Source organism: Miscanthus floridulus, chromosome 4 (genome assembly GCF_019320115.1).
Source record: "Miscanthus floridulus cultivar M001 chromosome 4, ASM1932011v1, whole genome shotgun sequence".
Taxonomy (NCBI): domain Eukaryota; kingdom Viridiplantae; phylum Streptophyta; class Magnoliopsida; order Poales; family Poaceae; genus Miscanthus; species Miscanthus floridulus.
The window spans coordinates 63,065,088-63,085,443 of NC_089583.1; the positions used below are offsets into that span (position 1 = coordinate 63,065,088).

Below are 20,356 nucleotides of genomic sequence, written 5' to 3' on the forward strand. Positions count from 1 at the left end.
TCCTTCTTCTCTTTCTTTTTCTTCTTGTCCTTCTTCTTGTTCTTCTTGTTGTCATCATCATTGTCGCTATTGTATGGACATTGAGCAATGAGATGATCTTTGCTTCCACACTTGAAGCACCTTCTTGACTCTTCTTTGTTCTTGGATGAAGATTTCTTTCTCCTAGCATGATAGCCCTTCTTCACCATGAACTTGCCAAATCTCTTAACAAATAGAGCCATCTTCTCATCATCATCATCGTCCCATGATTTATCTTCTTCACTTGATGTTTCTTGCTTTGCTTTGCCCTTGGATGATGTGGCTTTGAATGTCATGCTCTTATTCTTCTCATCCTTCTTCTCATCTTTCTTCTCCTTCTTTTCTTCCTTCTCATCATCATCTCTATATGTATCATCGGTTATTATATCTTCCAACACTTGGTTTGGTGTCATGGTGTCCAAACCACTCCTCACTAGAATGGTGACCAATGTACCAAATCTTAAGGGTAAGCATCTCAAGAACTTATAGGAGAAGTCCTTATCCTTCACTTCTTCTCCAAGTGCTTTGAGATAATTGATAAGCACTTGAAGCCTATGGAACATCTCTGGCACACTCTCATCATCCTTCATCTTGAAGCTTGCAAACTTTTCTTTGAGAATGTAAGCCTTTGCACCCTTCATGGCTTGAGTGCCCTCAAATGATTCTTCCAACTTCTTCCATGCCTCATGAGCCATCTCAATATTTTTGACTTGCTCAAATGTTCTTTCATCAATTGCATCATAAATAGCACTTAGAGCAATGTTATTATTTTGGAGAAGTACTTCTTCGGCCACGGTGGGATTCTCCAGATCTTTAATCTCAATTTTTGTTTCTACCACCTTCCAAACCTTCCTATTGATTGACTTGATATAAGTTGTCATCTTGGCCTTCCAATAGGGATAGTTGGAGCCATCAAATTGGGGTAGCTTCTTGGTGTTGCTGATTTGAGCCATTTTAACACCGAAGGTTGTTAAGCCTCAAATAACGGTGACCTTGGCTCTGATGCCACTTGAAAGGTCCTAATGGCTAGAGGGGGGGGGTGAATAGCCTAATAAAAAATTTCTACAACAATACTTAACAAAATAGTTAGACAATTATGAGGTGAAGCAAGTGTTGTGCTAGCCTACTCAAAATGCAAGCCACCTACCATAATTCTAGTTTAGATAGTATCTATTCACACAATAGCTATGACACTACTCTATGTTAGTGCGCTCTCAAAGGCTAACTAAAGAGCCACACTAACCAAGTAAGCAAGCTCTCACAACTAGCTACACTAAAGAGCTTGACAACTAGTTTGTGGTAATGTAAAGAGAGTTATCAAGAAGGTTATACTGCCGTGTAGATGAAGGAACCAATCAATCACAAGGATGAATAACACTAAAGACCAATCATCTCAGAATCAATGATGAACACAATGATTTTTTACCGAGGTTCACTTGCTTGCCAGCAAGCTAGTCCTCGTTGTGGCGATTTACTCACTTGGAGGTTCACACGCTAATTGGCTTCACATGCCAAACCCTCAATAGGGTGCCGCACAACCAACACAAGATGAGGATCACACAAGCCACGAGCAATCCACTAGAGTACCTTTTGGCGCACCACTGGGGAAAAGTTAAGAACCCCTCACAATCACCATGATCGGAGCTAGAGACAATCACCACCCTCCGCTCAACGATCCTCGCTGCTCCAAGCCATCTAGATGGCGGCAACCACCAAGAGTAACAAGCGAAATTCACAGCAAAACACGAACACCAAGTGCCTCTAGATGCAATCACTCAAGCAATGCACTTGGATTCACTCCCAATCTCATTATGATGATGAATCAATGATGGAGATGAGTGGGAGGGCTTTGGCTAAGATCACAAGGTTGTAATGTCAATGAAAATGGCCAAAGGTTATGAGCTATAGCCGGCCATGGGGCTTAAATAGAAGTCCCCATGAAATAGAGCCGTTGTACCCTTTCACTGGGTACTGATTGGGGTGACTGGACGCCCCGGTCCTTCTGACCAGACGCTGCTCCTCAGCGTTCGGTCGCTCGATGGCGGCCACGTGTCTCCTATGTTCAACGGGGAATGTTTGATCTCAATGGTCGACATGTTGATCGGACGCTCCAATAGAGCTAACCGGACGCTAGACCCTCAGCGTCCGATCGTTTATAGTAAGGGTCTAGAACATGTTTTTGCCGACCAGACGTGTCCGGTCATGAAGGATCGGACACAGCCCAGCGTTCGGTGCTTAACCCTAATCACTGTGCCATCCAACAACTTGACCGAACACTATTCCTTAGCGTCCGGTCACTTATTGACCCTGCGTCCGGTCAGTTGACCAACGCTAGCATCTCACTATTACACATGACCGGACACGCCGGTCCCTTAGAGGTCCAGCGTCCGGTCATAGTATGACCAGCGACACTTACTCGTTTTCACTTCTAACTTCTCCACCCTTACTCAAATGTGTCAACCACTAAGTGTATCACCTTGTGCACTGTGTTAGCATATTTTCACAAACATTTTCAAGGGTGTTAGCACTCCACTAGATCCTAAATGCATATGCAATGAGTTAGAGCATCTAGTGGCACTTTGATAACTGCATTCCTATACGAGTTTCACCCCTCTTAATAGTATGGCTATCAAACCTAAATATGATCATACTCTCTAAGTGTCTTGATCACCAAAACAAAATAGCTCCTATGGTTTATACCTTTGCCTTGAGCTTTTTGTTTTTCTCTTTCGTCTTTCCAAGTCCAAGCACTTGATCATCATCATGGTATCATCATCATGTTATGATCTTCATTTGTTTCACCACTTGGAATGTGCTACCTATCTCATGATCACTTGATAAACTAGGTTAGCACTTAGGGTTTCATCAATTCACCAAAACTAAACTAGAGCTTTCAGTGTAGCAGGCAAGATCAACGAGTAGCCCGTGATGCAGAGCCCATGTGAGCGCCGATGATTTTTGCAGAAAAGTCCCTGTACTACGCGGTTATTACGTGATGACTCCGTGCACTGTTATACAAGGGACCCATTTTTCATTGTGCACCCTCTCGATCCTCACCTTCTCATAAGGTTGACCCTCAACGCTCTACGCGTGGCGGCGTGGCTCCGGCTGGCACAGCACGCCCACATCGGTCAGCTGAGCAAAGCACCGGCTACTCGAACAGGCTGACGCATGCCGTAGGGCCAAGATGAGCCCCAAGACAGTGGCTGGGAGCTAAACAATAGTCCTAGTGCCCTATCTACATTGCCGGTCCATCCGCCATGGTGGCGTGAGCATGCCGACATCCTAGGCTACTAACGGAGAGATAGAGGCGGTGGGAAAGTAGCAGGGACTCACCGTGGTCCATGCTAAGAAGACGATTGAAGCGAAGGACCTTCGAGCAGGCCCAACCACGTGCAAACGACTAGAGCAGCGACGCTCCAAGGTAGACATGGCCGCATCGCCAGTGAGAAACCTAGCCGAAGAAGGGTGAGCACCCGATAGAGGGGATCAAATTACAACTACCGGTGCCATCAATCAAACCATTACCGACGGTTAAGACCTTGCCCCCAACCGTGCTCTATTCTAGTGGCAAGCTGACTAGCAGTGACGACGACACTACGTGCGCACCCTCTGGTGGATGATTCCCACCACGGTTGAATGTAGTGGCAAGCTATGGACCTTGGGCACCGATGAGTGCAAGGAATTGGAGGGAGGCGCTTCATACATGATGAATTTGGAGGAGAGGGAGGGGCGGTCATGGTGGCTAGCGACGATGAAATGATTTAAAAGCTCTGAGCAGGGCAGGATGGCGAGCTGACTAATCGAGTGATTAGGGCATGGGGGCAGGGCGCACGTGGCACAATGTGGTCGGCAAGGCGCGTCGGTTAGCACAGATAGCACCAAAAAGTTGTGCATGCACGTGGTCAAGTGCAACAGCACCACGGTAGGCAACGCGATGACGTCGAGAACAGGGCGAGGTAGGTGGTTCATGTAGCAAGGACGAGCTCTATAGCGGCCGAGGTGACAAGAGGGCAAGGGCACAGACCAATGCCAATGCGAGTGAGTAGCACCAAGGTCGGCTACCGCTCACGCACAGTAAGGAGCGGCCACGACACTGTTAGGCCCCGCGTGCAGCCGATGGCCACAAGGCCGGCCAGCGGGGCAAGGCACGGCAGGAGGGTGACCAGTCGATTGGTGACGATAGTGCGGCGATGGTGGCTAGGCTCGGCTAGGCACCTAGCCAGAAGCCAGGCCACGGCATGGCCAGACATGGTAGAATGCCCTGAGACACGTGGTGATCGTGGCCAAAGGCCGAACAGCCAAAACTAGTGTCGTGCATGCTTTTTAAAGCGATGCCAAGGCTACCAACCAAAGTGGTTAAGGTTCGACCAACCTCACTAATCCAAAGTCTACGCCACCAGCTAGCTAGGAAAGCACTTGGCATGACCTAAGAGCGACTAGGGAAAAAGATACGAGAAGGCCAAGATGAGTTCATCGCGCAGCACGCCGGTTCATGAATAGAAGACCGAACGTGGTTCTTCACGTGTTCTAACGAGTTCTGAAATATTCTTGGGATAACCCTGCAACATCAGACCATTCTACGAACCACTCCATGCCAAAGTACTCACCATGATGCAACTAGCGATGCAAGAATATAAAGTTAGCGTTCAAGAAAATTAGCTAGAATTTAAATACTAATACGTCATTGTCTATCGTTTCTAACTTAGGAAATTATAACTTTTAGTTTTGAACTACATCCCAGAACTACTCAACTAGTTAGTTCAATATAACTCGCCACGAGTGATACTTTTAAACCTAAGTTAAAATTTTAAAATCCGAGAAACTCGTTTTGGTAAATCCTGTTAGGTCTAAATCTCGGTGCTAAATAAGCTCGTAACACTAGGGGTGTTACACACTTGTACTAGCTTGATTTGTATCATCTTGCACATTTGAGTTAGAGAGCACTCTCACTTGATCATCTTCATCATCATTTACTTGCCTAGGCCTCAATTCACCAACATCCATGTTCTTCATGGCATTTAAAAGTTGAATGCCTCTAACATCTTCTAAGTTCTCATTCTCTTCTTATGAACCCTTGGTTTCATCAAATTCAACATCATGAACTTCCTCAAGAGTATCACTATCCAAATTCCAAACTCTATATGCTTTGTTAGTTGTTGAGTATCCAAGCAGGAATCCTTCATCATATTTCTTATCAAATTTGCCTAATCTAGTGTCTTTCTTTAAGATATAACATTTGCAACCAAAGACCCAAAAATATGCAATGTTGGGCTTTCTACCATTCAAGAGCTCATATGGTGTCTTCTCTTTCAATGGGTGACAATAGAGACGGTTACTACAATAGTAAGCCGTGTTGATAGCTTTGGCCCAAAAGGATTGACTCACATTATACTCACTAAGCATAGACCTTGCCATATCAATAAGTGTTCTATTCTTCCCCTCAACAAGGTCATTTGATTGTGGAGTGTACTTGGCCAAGAATTGATGTCTAATTCCAAATTTATCACACAACTCATCAATTCTAGTGTTCTTAAACTCACTACCATTGTCACTTCTAACTCTCTTGATGGTTGTTTCAAACTCATTGTGAATGCCCTTGACAAATGATTTGAATATTGCAAACACATCACTATTGTCCACTAGAAAGAATACCCATGTGTATGTAGTATAACCATCCACTATCACAAAGGCATATTTATTACCCCTAATGCTAGTGTATTGAGTTGGCCAAAACAAATTCATATGCAATAACTCAAATGCTTTACTAGTGCTCATCATGCTTTTCTTAAGATGGGTGTTTCTAACTTGTTTACTGGCTTGACAAGAGCTATAAAGCTTATCCTTTTATGCCTCTAACCAAGTCATGCTTAACTAATCTATTTGATTATTTTATTCTAACATGATCAAACCTTCTATGCCATAACCAACCCATGCTAGTCATAGTGAACAAGCATGTAGATAATCTAGCTTCACTAGCATTGAAGTCAACCAAGTATATATTTTTATATCTAAAGCCTTTGAAGATCAAGTTAGAGTTATCTACACTTATGATCTCTACATCATCTACCCCAAATATGCATTTGAATCCAAGATCACGCAATTGAGCCATGGATAGTAAATTGAAGTTCAAGCTCTCTACTAGCAATACATTGGATATGCACATATCATTGGATATTGTAATTTTACCAAGCCCTTTGACCTTGCTTTTGCTATTGTCACCAAATGTGATACTATCATAACCATCATTGCCATTGGTGTTGATTGAGTTGAACATTCTTGCATCACCGGTCATGTGTTGAGTGCACCACTATCAAGAACCCAATGTCTTCCTCTGGCTTTGTAATTGACCTACAAAAGAAGATCAATTCTTTTTAGGTACCAAAACTTGCTTGGGTCCTTGAAGGTTAGTGACCAAGATCTTTGGCACTCAAATGGCTTTCTTTTTTTAGCCCATCCATGGTTTACCAATGAACTTAGCCTTTACACCATTTGCACCCTTGGTAAGCATATAGAAAGAATCAAACTTAATGGAGGATACATTAGTATTTTTGCTCTTGTTCTTGTACTCATGCTCTTTATGATCAACTTGCTTACAACTAGTGCAAAACCGACCATTGTTCTTCATAAAACTAGTCTTGTGAGGAGCAAATGTCGCCTTGCCTTTCTTGAGGGTATAGCCCAAACCCTCTTTGTAGAGAGAAGCTCTTTGGCTACCCAAGCACATAAGCAAGCGGTCCTCACCGCCATAGGCCTTAGCCAAGGTGTGAGTGAGCTTATTGACCTCCTTCTTGAGGTTTTCATTCTCAACCATTAATGAGGCATCACAAGTAAAACCATCACTACTAGATGAGGTGGAAGTAGAAGTACTACAAGAAGGGTTAGCGAGAGGAACAATGATAGGCATAGATAATGATTCATCAATTAGGTCACAAGTTAAACCTACATTACAAGTCTCAACATGCTTCTTTTTATTTTGCTCATCCAGCAAAGAGGAATGAGCTTTTTCAAGCTTTTTGTGAGCCTTGCCAAGCTTCTCATGGGCTTTCTCTAGCCTCTCATGAGATGCATTGAGCTCATCAAAGGCTTGCTTAGGGGCTTTTAGTTCTTTACGCAAGCTTTTGCATTCCCTTCTCTTAATACCAAAGTGTTCTTTAGCATCTTCTAGCATGTCAAATAGTTCATCCTTAGTAGGTTCATCATCATCACTATCACTATCATTTTCATTTTTATGTTCATCATCACTTCCATCATCACAAATTTGTACCTTAGTGGCCTTAGCCATGAAGCATGATGGAGTGTCGAAGAGAGAAGGCTTTTCATTGATAGCAATGCTTGCAAGTGCCTTCTTCTTGGTTGTCTTGTCATTATCACTAGCATCATCATCACTTGAGGAAGCATCACTATCTTAAGTGACCACATATTCTTGAAGGTCATCTTATCCTTCTTCTCTTTCTTTTCCATCTTATCCTTCTACTTGTTCTTCTTGTCACCATCTTTGTCGCTATTGTATGGGCATTGAACAACAAGATGATCTTTGCTTCCACAATTAAAGCACCTTCTTGACTCTTCCTTGTTCTTGGATGAAGACTTCTTTCTTCTAGCATAATAGCCCTTCTTCATCATAAACTTGCCAAATCTCTTGACAAAGAGAGTTATCTTCTCATCATCATCATCATCCCATGAGCCATCATCTTCACTTGATGTATCTTGCTTTGCCTTGCCTTTGGTCGATGTGGACTTGAATGCCACACTCTTCTTCTTGTCATCCTTCTTGTCATCTTTCTTCTTCTTTTCTTCCTTCTCATTATCATCTCTATATGTATCATCAGTCATTATATCTCCCAACACTTGGTTTGGTGTCATGGTGTCCAAACCACTCCTCACTAGAATAGCGACCAATGTGCCAAATCTTGAAGGCAAGCATCTTAAGAACTTGTGGGAAAAGTCCTTGTCCTTCACCTCTTCTCCAAGTGCTTTGAGATCATTGACAAGCACTTGAAGCCTATGAAACATTTTTAGCACACTCTCATCCTCCTTCATCTTGAAGCTTGTAAACTTTTCCTTGAGAATGTATGCCTTTGCACCCTTTACGGCTTGAGTGCCCTCAAATGATTCCTCCAATTTCTTCCATACCTCATGAGCTCCCTCAATGTTCTTGATTTGCTCAAATGTTCTCTCATCCAAAGCATCATGGATGGCACTAAGAGCAATGTCATTATTTTGGAGTAGCATCTCTTCGGCGGCGGTGGGAGCCTCTTCATTCTCAATCTCAATTTTAGTCTCCACCACCTTTCAAACCTTCCTATTGATTGACTTGATATAAGTTGTCATCTTAGCTTTCCAATAGGGATAATTTGAGCCATCAAATTGGGATGGCTTCTTGGTGTTGTTGATTTGAGCTATTTTTACATCGAAGGTTGTTAAGCCTCAAATCATGGTGACCTCGGCTCTGATATCACTTGAAAGGTCCTAATGGCTAGAGGGGGGGGGTGAATAGCCTATTAAAAATTTCTACAACAACACTTAGCAAATCGGTTAGACAATTATGAGGCGAAGCAAATATTGCGCTAACCTACTAAAATTGCAAGCCACCTACTACAATTCTAGTTTATATAGTTTCTATCCACACACTAGCTATGTCACTACACTAAGTTAGTGCGCGCTCAAATGCTAACTAAAGAGTCACACTAACCAAACTAACAAGCTCTCACAACTAGCTACACTAAAGAGCTTGATAACTAGTTTGTGATAATGTAAAGAGAGTGTGCAAGATGATTATACCGCTGTGTCGAGGAAGGAGCCAATCAATCACAAGAATGAATACCAATGAAGACCAATCACCTCGGAATCAAATGATGACACAATGATATTTTATCGAGGTTCACTTTCTTGCCGGCAAGCTAGTCCTCGTTGTGGCGATTCACTCACTTGGAGGTTCACATGCTAATTGGCATCACACGCTAAACCCTCAATAGGGTGCTACACAACCAATACAAGATGAGAATCACATAAGCCACGAGCAATTCACTAGAGTACCTTTTGGCTCTCCGTCAGGGAAAGGTCAAGAACCCCTCACAATCAACACGATTGGAGCCGGAGACAATCACCAACCTCTGCTCGATGATCCTCGCTGCTCCAAGCCATCTGGGTGGCGGCAACCACCAAGAGTAACAAGCGAATCTCGTAGCGAAACACGAACACCAAGTGCCTCTAGATGCAAACACTCAAGTAATGCACTTGGATTTACTTTCAATCTCACAAAGATGATGAATCAATGATGGAAATGAGTGGAAGAGCTTTGACTAAGCTCACAAGGTTGCTATGTCAATGCAAATGGCCAAGAGGGTGAGTCAGAGCCGGCAATGGCGCTTAAATAGAAGCCTCCATGAAATAGAGCCGTTGTACCCCTTCACTGGGCACTGCTCGGGGTAACCGGACGCCCCGGTCATATCGACCGGACACTCCGGTCATATTGACCAGACGTAGGACCCTAGCGTCCGGTCGCCCGATGCTTGCCACGTGTCATCGGCTTCAAACACTGATCGTCCGATCTCAACGATCATCAATACATTTAAGTAGTGTCCGGATGCACCAACACTAGCGTCCGGTTGTTTCCAGTAAGGTATCAGAAGCGAAAAATCACGACCGAACACGTCCGGTCATGCCCGACCAGACTCACCCAGCGTCCGGTCACTCAACGTCTCCCCTGTGCGCTGCATATGTCATCATACGTTATACTGACTGGACTCAGGCCCTGAGCGTCTGATCATTTCTTACGCTAGCATTCGGTCATGAGACCGAAACCGCACGCTCACTGCTGCCACTGACCGGACGCGCCGGTCCTATCGAGACTAGCGTCCGGTCACTTATAGTGACCTCCGTTCACCTGGGTTAAGCCATCGAACACGTCCGTTACGCTCTGTGAAACCCTATCTTTTCTATATAGTGCGCCGGTGAAGTTTCTAACCCTTGCTCAAATGTGCCAACCACCAAGTGTATCACCTTGTGCACATGTGTTAGCATATTTTCATAAATATTTTCAAGGGTGTTAGCACTCCACTAGATCCTAAATTTATATACAATGAGTTAGAGCATCTAGTGACACTTTGATAACCGTATTTCGATACGAGTTTCACCCCTCTTAATAGTACGGCTATCAAACCTAAATGTGATCATACTCGCTAAGTGTCTTGATCACCAAAACAAAATGACACCTATCACTTATATCTTTGTTTTGAGCCTTTTGTTTTTCTCTTTCTTCTTTTTAAGTCCAAGCACTTGATCATCACCATGGCATCGCCATCATCATGTCATGATATTCATTTGCTTTAACACTTGGAATGTGCTACCTATATCATAATCACTTTGATAAATTAGGTTAGCATTAAGGGTTTCATCAATTCACCAAAACCAAACTAGAGCTTTCAGATGGTGAGGCGAAGTTTTTGTCGCACCAAGACGGTGTCTCCTCTTTAGTCTTTTTAGTTGTGGGAGATTGGTTCATGTTTGGTGGTTGGTGTATCGGTTTGTTGCAGTGGTCTTTTGCATTGACTCATGCTAATTAAGATATTCCATGAGTCGCTTTAAAAACACCACCGGAGAAGCCCTAATAATATGCATTCGTTTTTATGTGAAAATGACATTATTCATTTATATTTGCACATGGTGACGTAATAATTCTTATCCACAAAATACTATAAGAAAATTAACTAATCAAAAAGTTTGTAACGAAGTGTAATCGTGGATCTGAAGTATCGTCATAAACGAGGCTACGTCGTCAAGTGAACCATGATGGTCTTGTTCAAGATTAATTTGTTGGACCACAAATAGTACTTCTACTTCGGTTTGAATTTGCTTCCTAAAAGTATTTAGCGAGAGAAGTCAGATTTGTGAGAGCATGGCCCCCGCTAAAGAGTTGGAAGACACCCATTTTCAGCTTTATCCTATACTAATCTTTTATGAGAGCATATTTTAAATGATTTCTTATGTGATTATGTGAAGATGAAAACTATTTGAAAAATATCTATTTGGCACAAAATAGTTCTAAACAGCTCGTTTGAGAAACTGTGCCAAATGTACGCGCAGACTCATTTTCGCATTAAATGGGTCAGCACGCAGTTTCCTCGTGCGTTTAGAGCATGAGAGAGCGTTTGGAACATTGGATTTTTGAAGGAAAATCATAGGAATATAAAAACAAAGGAAATAAACTAAACTGGACCGTTTGGGACACCTGAAAGTATCAATTCCTTTCCTCGCCGGATGCACATTTCACAGGAAATAAAACATCTACTCGGATCTCTTGGTTTTCTTTCCTTTGCATGGTCCGATGCAGCGCTTGTGAAGAAGACAGGAAAAAGGAGGGTAAAGCAGCTTGTCAGGGTGTTAGTGACTCACATTCCAGCTACGACAAGTGAAGTTACATGCTGCTATTGTTTTGTTTTTTTTTTTTGCCAAAGATTCCTATAATTCTAATTTCTATATTCCAATGTGTTTTTCCTATCCTCTATTTTATCATCTCATCTCCGTCCTATTCCTGCTGCTATTGTTTTTTTTTGCCCTTTACTGCCCACCAAAGATTCCTATAATTCTAATTCAAATATGTTTTCTACGTTTTTTTCTATCATCTGTTTTATCATCTCATCTCCATCCTATTCGTGTTTTTTTTCTTTTCATGTGTTTTCAATTCGTCAGTTCCAAACAAGCCCCGAGACATTTCCTCTCCTCGTCTCCTCGCCCGCCTGCCCTGCCCTGTCCCTCTTCTATTTGGTTTTCCCTGCTGTTTCGTTGCTGCCTGCCTCCTGCCGTTACGAGCGAGCGTGTCAGGGTTTTTCCTTGGTCAGCCGGCGGCGGGGGTGGCGGCGGCTGGACCTCCATCCACCTCCCACGCCAGCTCGTTCATCCTGCCTGCTGCGGCCGAGTCGCGGGCCGCCGTCGCTGGGCACCTGCCGTCCTCGCAAGTCGCAAAGCGGAGGTAATCCCACGCCGCCGTTCGTTGCCGACCGTGGCGATTTGCGTTCCCTTCCTCGAAGAATTCCTGCGGAGGCAATTCGCGTTTCGTCTCGGGGGAAAAGGGTGGGGGTCAGGCGGTTGTCCTGGGGGAGGGACGAAGGGTAGTAGTATGGGGGGTGGCGGATTGCGTTGGGGACTAGTTTTCTTTCTCGTAGATGGGCTTTGCTGCTGCGACCGGATCCGTGGTCGGAGTCTTCTGCAGTCCGAATTCCCCAAATCAGGATTAGCTTATGCCCACCTATTTTTCCGTTGAATTTGCTGCGAGTCCCGTGTGGCGTACCCCTATTTTGTATTGCTTTGTGTTGCCGAAAGCAGCTTACCTTCCCACCTGTACGGAGTTCACCGTAGAGTCGTGCTTGCAAGTATGATGGAGAATAAAACTTCCTGTATTTAGATATTCCTCTCGTAGCAGTTAGCATGTGTTCTGATAGAATAAATCAATTGCATGCTGGCCATTATGTTTGATATATGTCGTATGACATATTAGCTACCTAACGATCACAAAGGAACCTTGAATTTGATCATGTATGTGGAAGAGGGTGCATCGATCTATATGAAAGCATAGGTACATGACCATGGAGACAAATCATTCACAGGACATGGATGAAAACTACAAAACTACATCACCAGTGTACAATTCTTTGTTGCAGTGTGATGTAATCTGCTGTGCTAACTCATCCTTTATTACACTCATTTAGCATATGAGATAATTGTTCCAAATCAGGAATCAGTATGTTGTCACCATTGGCTGTGCTAAGAATATCTTAGCATATGCTGCCCTGAGGAACCAGGGCTTTGGACATTTGTGCTAGTATCTTCTCTATGTTTTTTTCCCCAAACCCATCATTCTGCAAATTTCTCAATTTTTACAATTTATATTAAGGTAAGTGTAATGAACACCACATTTATGGTCGTGTCTTGTTTGGTCTGTTAAATTATTTTAGGTGGGATTTTGTTAAATTTCTGAGATGGCAGAATGTCGGATACAAGACTGGAAGCACACTTCAGCTCCAGAATCAGTTTCTAGACATGAAGCATCAATACCAAGAACAAGGCAAAAGTAAAACCGATGATAACATATCATTTCTTTTTCTAGTATTTTGATCTATAGAAACTTCTGTTGCATTACCCCAAGGACATTAGAATCCCGAATTGTGATTTGAGCCCTATGATTTATCCCGTGGAGATAAATTGAGTGAGGTTCTGCTTGTAAAAGAACCAATGAACTATATCTGTTACCAAAACAATTTCCTTTTAACTGTTGATGGCAACAATCATCTGCTGAGTGTGACTCATTTCCCCTGTCTCATTACCAGAAACATTTTTGGTCTATTAGCTCAGCGGGAGCTCTCACCTCGAACAAAAAACCAAGCGAAAAATCTTTGGACCAAGCTTCCAAGACGTGATGCTTGTCCTGTTGAATTAAAATTTTGGGGCACCAATGCTCGGCATGATGTCCTTTCTTGGTAAATGACCCTTTTTCTTACCAAATCAAGATGCATATTTACGAGTTGTTTTTATAAAGGCTTAAACTGTTTGCTTTACTTCTAATCGATTTTGTCATCCTTTTTTGATCCTCTTTTTACCCTCTTTTTACATGGCTGAATCAGAGTTCTTGCGCTGGTGGATTCCCAAATATTGCCCTCTTCTGCCTTCTTCGAAGGCAACTATTGCAGCTGCATTTAGTCCAGATGGGAGAGTACTTGCATCCACACAGTAGGTTAATTAACTTGCTGAATTATGATCTATAAATACCAAAGAACATTTAGACTAACTTCGCTTTATCCCCAGTGGTGACCATACTGTCAAAATAATTGATTGCCAAACTGGGAAATGCTTGAATGTACTGTTTGGACATCAGCGCACTCCATGGGTGGTATGTGACGTAATTCTTATTGTATTTTGTTTCCTTATGTGCTTAAACCACTTCTAAATAGATACACAAATAGTAATTTGTTCGTAATATTTTCTATTGATCAACAGTTTAAACAATACTAGTTTGTCATCTATGTTTTTATGCTGCATATTTTCTAAATTTATATTTTTAAAACAGATATAAGTGTCTCAGATCTGATGTATATATTAAGGAAAACAATACATTTTGACAAACAATGACCAATAGATATAAAAAATGTGCAAAGGGGCCCTTTGAGGTTGTCGTCTTCCTCCAAAAATGCACTGCTTGTTGGAAATTGAAAAACACACCATTTGCTGGAGATTGAAAAACACACTGCATATTTTCCATTTCACAACAAACTTATTAGTTCAGGGAAGCATTATAAAGAGAAACTAGAGATTTGTTTCTCAATTTGAAAAGTATCATTTGTCACAGACCTATCATTCTGAGTATCTGTGTATTAAGGTGGTTTTCTGTTGCAGGTTAGATTCCATCCTCAGCGTTCTGATATTCTTGCTAGTGGAAGTTTGGACTGTGAAGTTCGTCTCTGGGATGCTAAAACATCTCGCTGCACTGCAGTACTGCCCTTCTGTAATCATCCTTGACAAGCCAATTGCCATAGATAACTTTTTCCCTATTTATGGGTATTTCTAAAGTAACACGCTTTAATTTTTATTAACATTTGTTTCACAGATAGGCCAATTGCATCAATTGCATTTCATGCAACAGGGGAGCTTCTGGCAGTTGCATCAGGTCACAAAGTGAGAACTGTGTGTTGAACTTACTATAGTATCTATATTTACTTGTTTCACCATTAATTGTTAAAATGATATATACTAATGTACAAACTATAAACACATTTTTCAGTTGTTTATATGGGACTGTAATAACCGATTTGAAACTTTGGAACCTCCAATCATACTAAAAACCCGCCGTTCACTGAGAGCTGTGCAGTTTCACCGCCATGGTGCACCATATCTACTTACAGCAGAGGTCAATTTTTGTGTCCGCTACATCCACACTTTTCCTAGTCTAAATGGTTGTGATGAAACTCATGGGTAGGTCCATTTACAGGTTCACAACCTTGATTCTGAAGATTCAACGATGACCCCTGCACTTCTGAGCAATTATTCCTTCAGAGACACACCTCTCCTTGGTGGTTCTGGGGTAGATAACTTGATTAGTGAACTATCGTACATGCATAATTTTGAGCAGGTTGATGCTTCATCATCAGTTCCAGTCACTACTGGCAGTTTCGATGGGTCAAGGCTACATGATACCGCAGGCCATCATCTGATGACCTCTGTACCTGGTATTGGGAGTTCTCTTCTGGGTACTCATGCTGCTGAAGCTGAAGCTCCTGCTATCTCATTAAGTGTTGGGGCAGAACAAACTACCTCTCTGCTTGGTGGTGGCACCAAATTACCTTGTACGGTGAAGCTAAGAATATGGCGTCACAACATGAAGAATCCATTTATCGCATTAGGGCCTGAGGCATGCCTCTTGACAATTCCTCATGCTGTACTTTGCAGGTGCCCAATGTTCCTTCTTTTCCCCTAAATGTTCCTGTGCATCACCACCACTAACTAGATCTTTTGATGTCGCTTCTTAATGTATAACATATTTGATGCACTAGACACAAAAGGCTGATTCTTTACTCTTTTTCATGCTAATTCTGAACTGCTACATACTGTTGTTGGCAATCAACTTCTATATGTTTGGTTACGCCAGAAAACAGTAACAGCTACAATTTGTATCATTTGGCTGCATTGGTAATATTGGGTAGCACTTATATCATCTTTGCTAGATTTCTATTGCAGCTGAAGTTTGAGATTTATTTACTTACTTGAGGTTTCTGTTAAATTTTCTGCAGCGAAATGGGTACCCATTTTTCCCCCTGTGGGTGATTTTTGGTTGCTTGTGTTGCATGTGTGCTGCCACACAGAGATGGTGACCATGGAAGTCAATTGCATGAACATTATGATTCTGTTGGGGCTGGAACATCACCAACTCGCCACACCCTTCCATCTCGCCAAATTATATATGAGCTTCGGGTTTATTCTCTTGAAGACGCAACGTTAGTTTGCTTGTTGCTGTTCTTTTCCATCAGATAACCTTTATCTAGCTATTGTTTGCAAATGGACCAATAATAAATATTTTGTTACACCCATATAGATTTGGAACAGTTCTTGCATCTAGAGCAATAAAGGCTGCTCACTGTTTAACTTCCATCCAGGTTATTTTCCTTGAACCTTTGTTTTTTGGGTTGTGTTATTGTTTTATTTATGAGGTGTGCATGTTTGAAGAGGCAAATATGTGTTCCCATGTATTCCTTTCTAGAGCAATGTAGGCAGCTCACTGGCAAACTGCACTTTTGTCCAGTTTAAATTTGCTATCATTTATTTTTTAGGTTGTTTATTTTACTTATCTACCATTTGTTTTTTATAGGCAGCAAACTGCACATTTGTCCAGTTTCCCATGTATTTTTTAGCAACAAATATGAGTTCTCATCTATTCCTTCTCTTTTGAGAGCAATTAACATCGTGTTGGGTGATTACATATCAATTGTGTGGACTCACTTAGGAATCAATCTGTAAATGATACATTTAGCGTTGGAGCAATGCATGATAGATTTTATATGTTATACAAATCTGCAGTTCTGATTATTTAATTTGGATGTACGTGAGTGAATATCGTTTTTTTCTGTGTTGTAATATTTTTCATACACCGCAGTTTTCACCCACATCAGAACACATACTATTGGCATATGGCCAGCAACATAGTTCACTGTTGAGGACCATTTTCATCAGTGGGGAGACCAGAGTTCCGATGTACACAGTCTTGGAGGTATATATGGTTAACTTGCTCTAAACCATATGTTGTTTACTAACTACTACAGTTCCAAATTATATGTCATTTTAGCTTTGTCCTAAGTCTAAATTTGAACATTTTGTTTAGAAAAATGCACCAACACCTGCAACATCATATTAGTTTTGCATTTATTTGAGCTTGTAAATGTAAATAGATTAGCTAAACTGACCTATAATTTGGAACAACAAAGGGACTAACTAACAACAACAACAACAAAGCCTTTTTGTTCCTAGCAAGTTGTGTTAAGCATGTTGATTACTAACTAATAAGTATATGAATTAATAATCTGTTATGGAATATCTGACCAAACTGCTCTCACAATACCTATTTATGACAGTTGAAAATAGATGCACTTTATTCATTGTAATTTACATTGCAGTACAACCTAGTGGTTTGAGAATCTAAGTATTACTATAATTGTTGTTTTCCACTACCATAGGTGTATCGAGTTTCAGACATGGAGTTTGTAAGAGTTCTTTCTAGTGCTGGAGAAGAAGTCAATGTCGCATGTTTTCATCCTTCCCCTGGATCAGGTCTTGTTTATGGGACCAAGGTGAGTAGCAAGTTAAGATCAGCTACAAAAATGGAATAAATATTGCTCTGCTGATGCTTCTGGTGTACAACAGCAAGGGAAGGTTAGGTTTCTTCAGCACCATGGTGCAGTATCCACTCACTGGGGAGAATGCTCATGAGGTATTACTTTCCTACCATTGAAGGTTTGTTCGGATTAACTATTCCGCATGGGGATTTGGGGGTAGGGATTGAGGGGATAATTAGTTGGAGCCCAATGCCCATCGGGATTTGTTTATCCAAACGAGCCCAGAGGAGTATGATATGTACTTAGTTTGAATCTTGTCATAATTAGACAGAGTGCACTTCGCATTGGATCTTGATTAGCCGGGGCGTACCCAGTGCAGAGAGCTCCCGCTCTGTGCGGGGTCTGGGGAAGGGTGTTAGTGGCAAGCCTTACCCTCGCCTGTGCAATGCGAGGAGACCGCGACTCGAACCCAGGACCTTCCGGTCACAGGCGGTAAGACTCTACCGCTTGCACTAGGCCAGCCCTTCATTGGATCTTGATTAGCCATGTTCCTTTTATTCCCTGTATGTAGTCTGGCAGTGTGAGTTATAAAAAGAAAATGGCATTCAGATATCTATAGACGACCTTTTAGTTGTTTCACTGTTGCCATTTTTCTGTTTGCAAGGATTGCAGTTTGCTACTTGGCTGGTGCAGTAGTTTGACTTCGTAGTACATTTCACAGGATTGAACGCCAAACATTTTTTTTTCGATTTATAATGTTCAATTGTTCAATAACAAGAAACTAAAAACAGGGGTTCTAAGATATGTAGCCAAGCTCTTGTCAGGAGGGGTTCCACTAGGTCTATTTTCTCGGATAGCAATAACACTTATTTCAAGTACACAAGCACAAGCATACTAAGTTGATCTTAAGCTAGTTAGGGTTGAGGATGAAGACTTCATAGTGTGCTTGTGTTTGCCCAAGCTCATTCTTGTAGTAGCCTTGATCTTTACATCTTTTACCATACCCTGAAGTCTTGAACGCTCATTATTGCAACATGCTACTATTGCAGTATATAATTTTTGGATTTTAATTGCTAGCATTAATCCACTCGAGATAACTTTCTGTTTCTTTGTTTGTTATTGTAGATATAGAGGCATGTGCTTTAAATGCAATTCTGGACATATTAACTGAATCTCAGCATCACATTCTTATGCTCCTGAACCCTATCTTGATTGTGGCTTCTGCAACATCCTGGAAGAGGTCCCCTTTGTTCTTTTTTTATATGTTCATGTTCTAATGATGCTTGTACATATGTGGAAACAGAATGCCCAGGTTCTGGTTGTCACCCACTAATAAATGATCGGTTGCTATTAGATGCTTTAATTTTCTGCCCCTTACAAGTAGTCAATGTTATATTTTATTCCAATGGCAAGCCTTAGATATAATCATGGTATCGGCTGGACAAGCATTTCCTTAAGGCTGCCATGTGCCCTTGCCATCATGAGTTGAACTGTTAGTTCAGTGCACTGTTTAAATTGCCCCTAGCGGTTTATTGTAAATTGTTGTAGATTTTTAAATCAGGAAAAAAATCAATGTTGAGTGCCACTAATTATGTAGTTGTGTACAATTAACATCTTATATGGTGCATATGTTTAATGCTTAAGACTTAGGCATCATGAAGGGAGATTTGCAGTGCGAATCGTTTCAAACTTTACATCAAAATATCTAGAATAATATTATGTCTCAGAAAACAAAAGTTAGAGTTCTGCAAAAATCAATATCTATATATGTACATACTACAGTATGGCAGACAAAGGAAAATGTCATCAGTAGCTTTCAATTTTTAGCTAGATTTTACTCCTCTAGTCACAAATGACTTTTGGATATTGACATGGTCTCCAAGGCACAACTTTCACTACTTTTTGTTACAAAATATTTATAAAATATGGAAAAAGTATATATTTGTGAAACCCTGTTTCAAGAAAAATCTAGTGGTATCATTTTTCAAATATCCGAACTCAACACAAGGTAATATGCGATCAAAGATTAGAATTGTTGGCTTAAGACACCTCCAAAACGCCGCTTTGTGACTTTGAGGAAGTATTAGAAAATTTCTTTACTTACATCGACTATGTTTGGATGTCCACTGCATTTTAGTCTACACCATGCGTCCATGCCAACTTTTTAATGGTAAACTTTAGTGATATAGTGGGTCTACGAAGGTTAGTACCGTTAGTGGGGTTTGAATTGTATGTTTCTTTGGTGAAGGCTTGTCAACTGTGGACCCTATGCATAAACTAATTTCAATGTTGTTCATTTGAAATGGTTTTGCTTTTTGCTGAAGGTGGTTGATTGTTATTACCGGAACTTATGCTCAACTGAGACCATACTTTCATCTGTCTCCAAGACTGAGAGGGCCTAACGGAAAAATCAGATTTCAGCCTCCAATTATTCTGATTAACGAGCCACTCTTTGCAAAACCATTGTACCAGCAACGAGGGCTGCTATTCTAGGTGCGGTTAACGTGTGTAAGAAGCCCCCCGTCTATGAGAAAATGGACAAGTCGCCGCCTCATCCAGCATGAATTACCAACGATCGTAGACTACTTGTATGAGGACACCACCAAAGAATACGGTCGCCAGTATGATTATATGGATGCGAGCCATGTACTGACGCCTGGCCTCCGAAAGATGTGATGAGTGCTTTGCTTAGTTTGATGATAATAAGTTTTTTTTTTGAAATTGTTACCATTCTTGTTCTTGTATACAAGGCTGCGAATAAATGTATTTGATGAAAGGGAGCGGTCTTTAACAATTGTCTGAGTGAAGCGAGGGAAGGGATGGGCATTCTTCCCCTTAGGGAAGGTTGTCTATACCAAGCGAAGTGTTCGTCAAAAAAAAAAAAAGAAAAAAAAAAGAAAAGAAAAGCGAAGTGAGTTAGTTAAGGCAGGCAGAGTGAGCTGTAGAGCATGTATGCATGCACGTGTAGAAACATACATCTTGCATGTGCGTCCATGTATGTACACAACAGGTTGTTAGAA

The 20,356-nt window shown here is 41.5% G+C and overlaps 1 pseudogene; it reads left to right on the top strand.

The window, feature by feature from the left end:
• Positions 1 to 11,732: 11,732 nt before the first annotated feature.
• On the top strand, positions 11,733 to 20,356 carry LOC136549739 (uncharacterized; annotated as a pseudogene).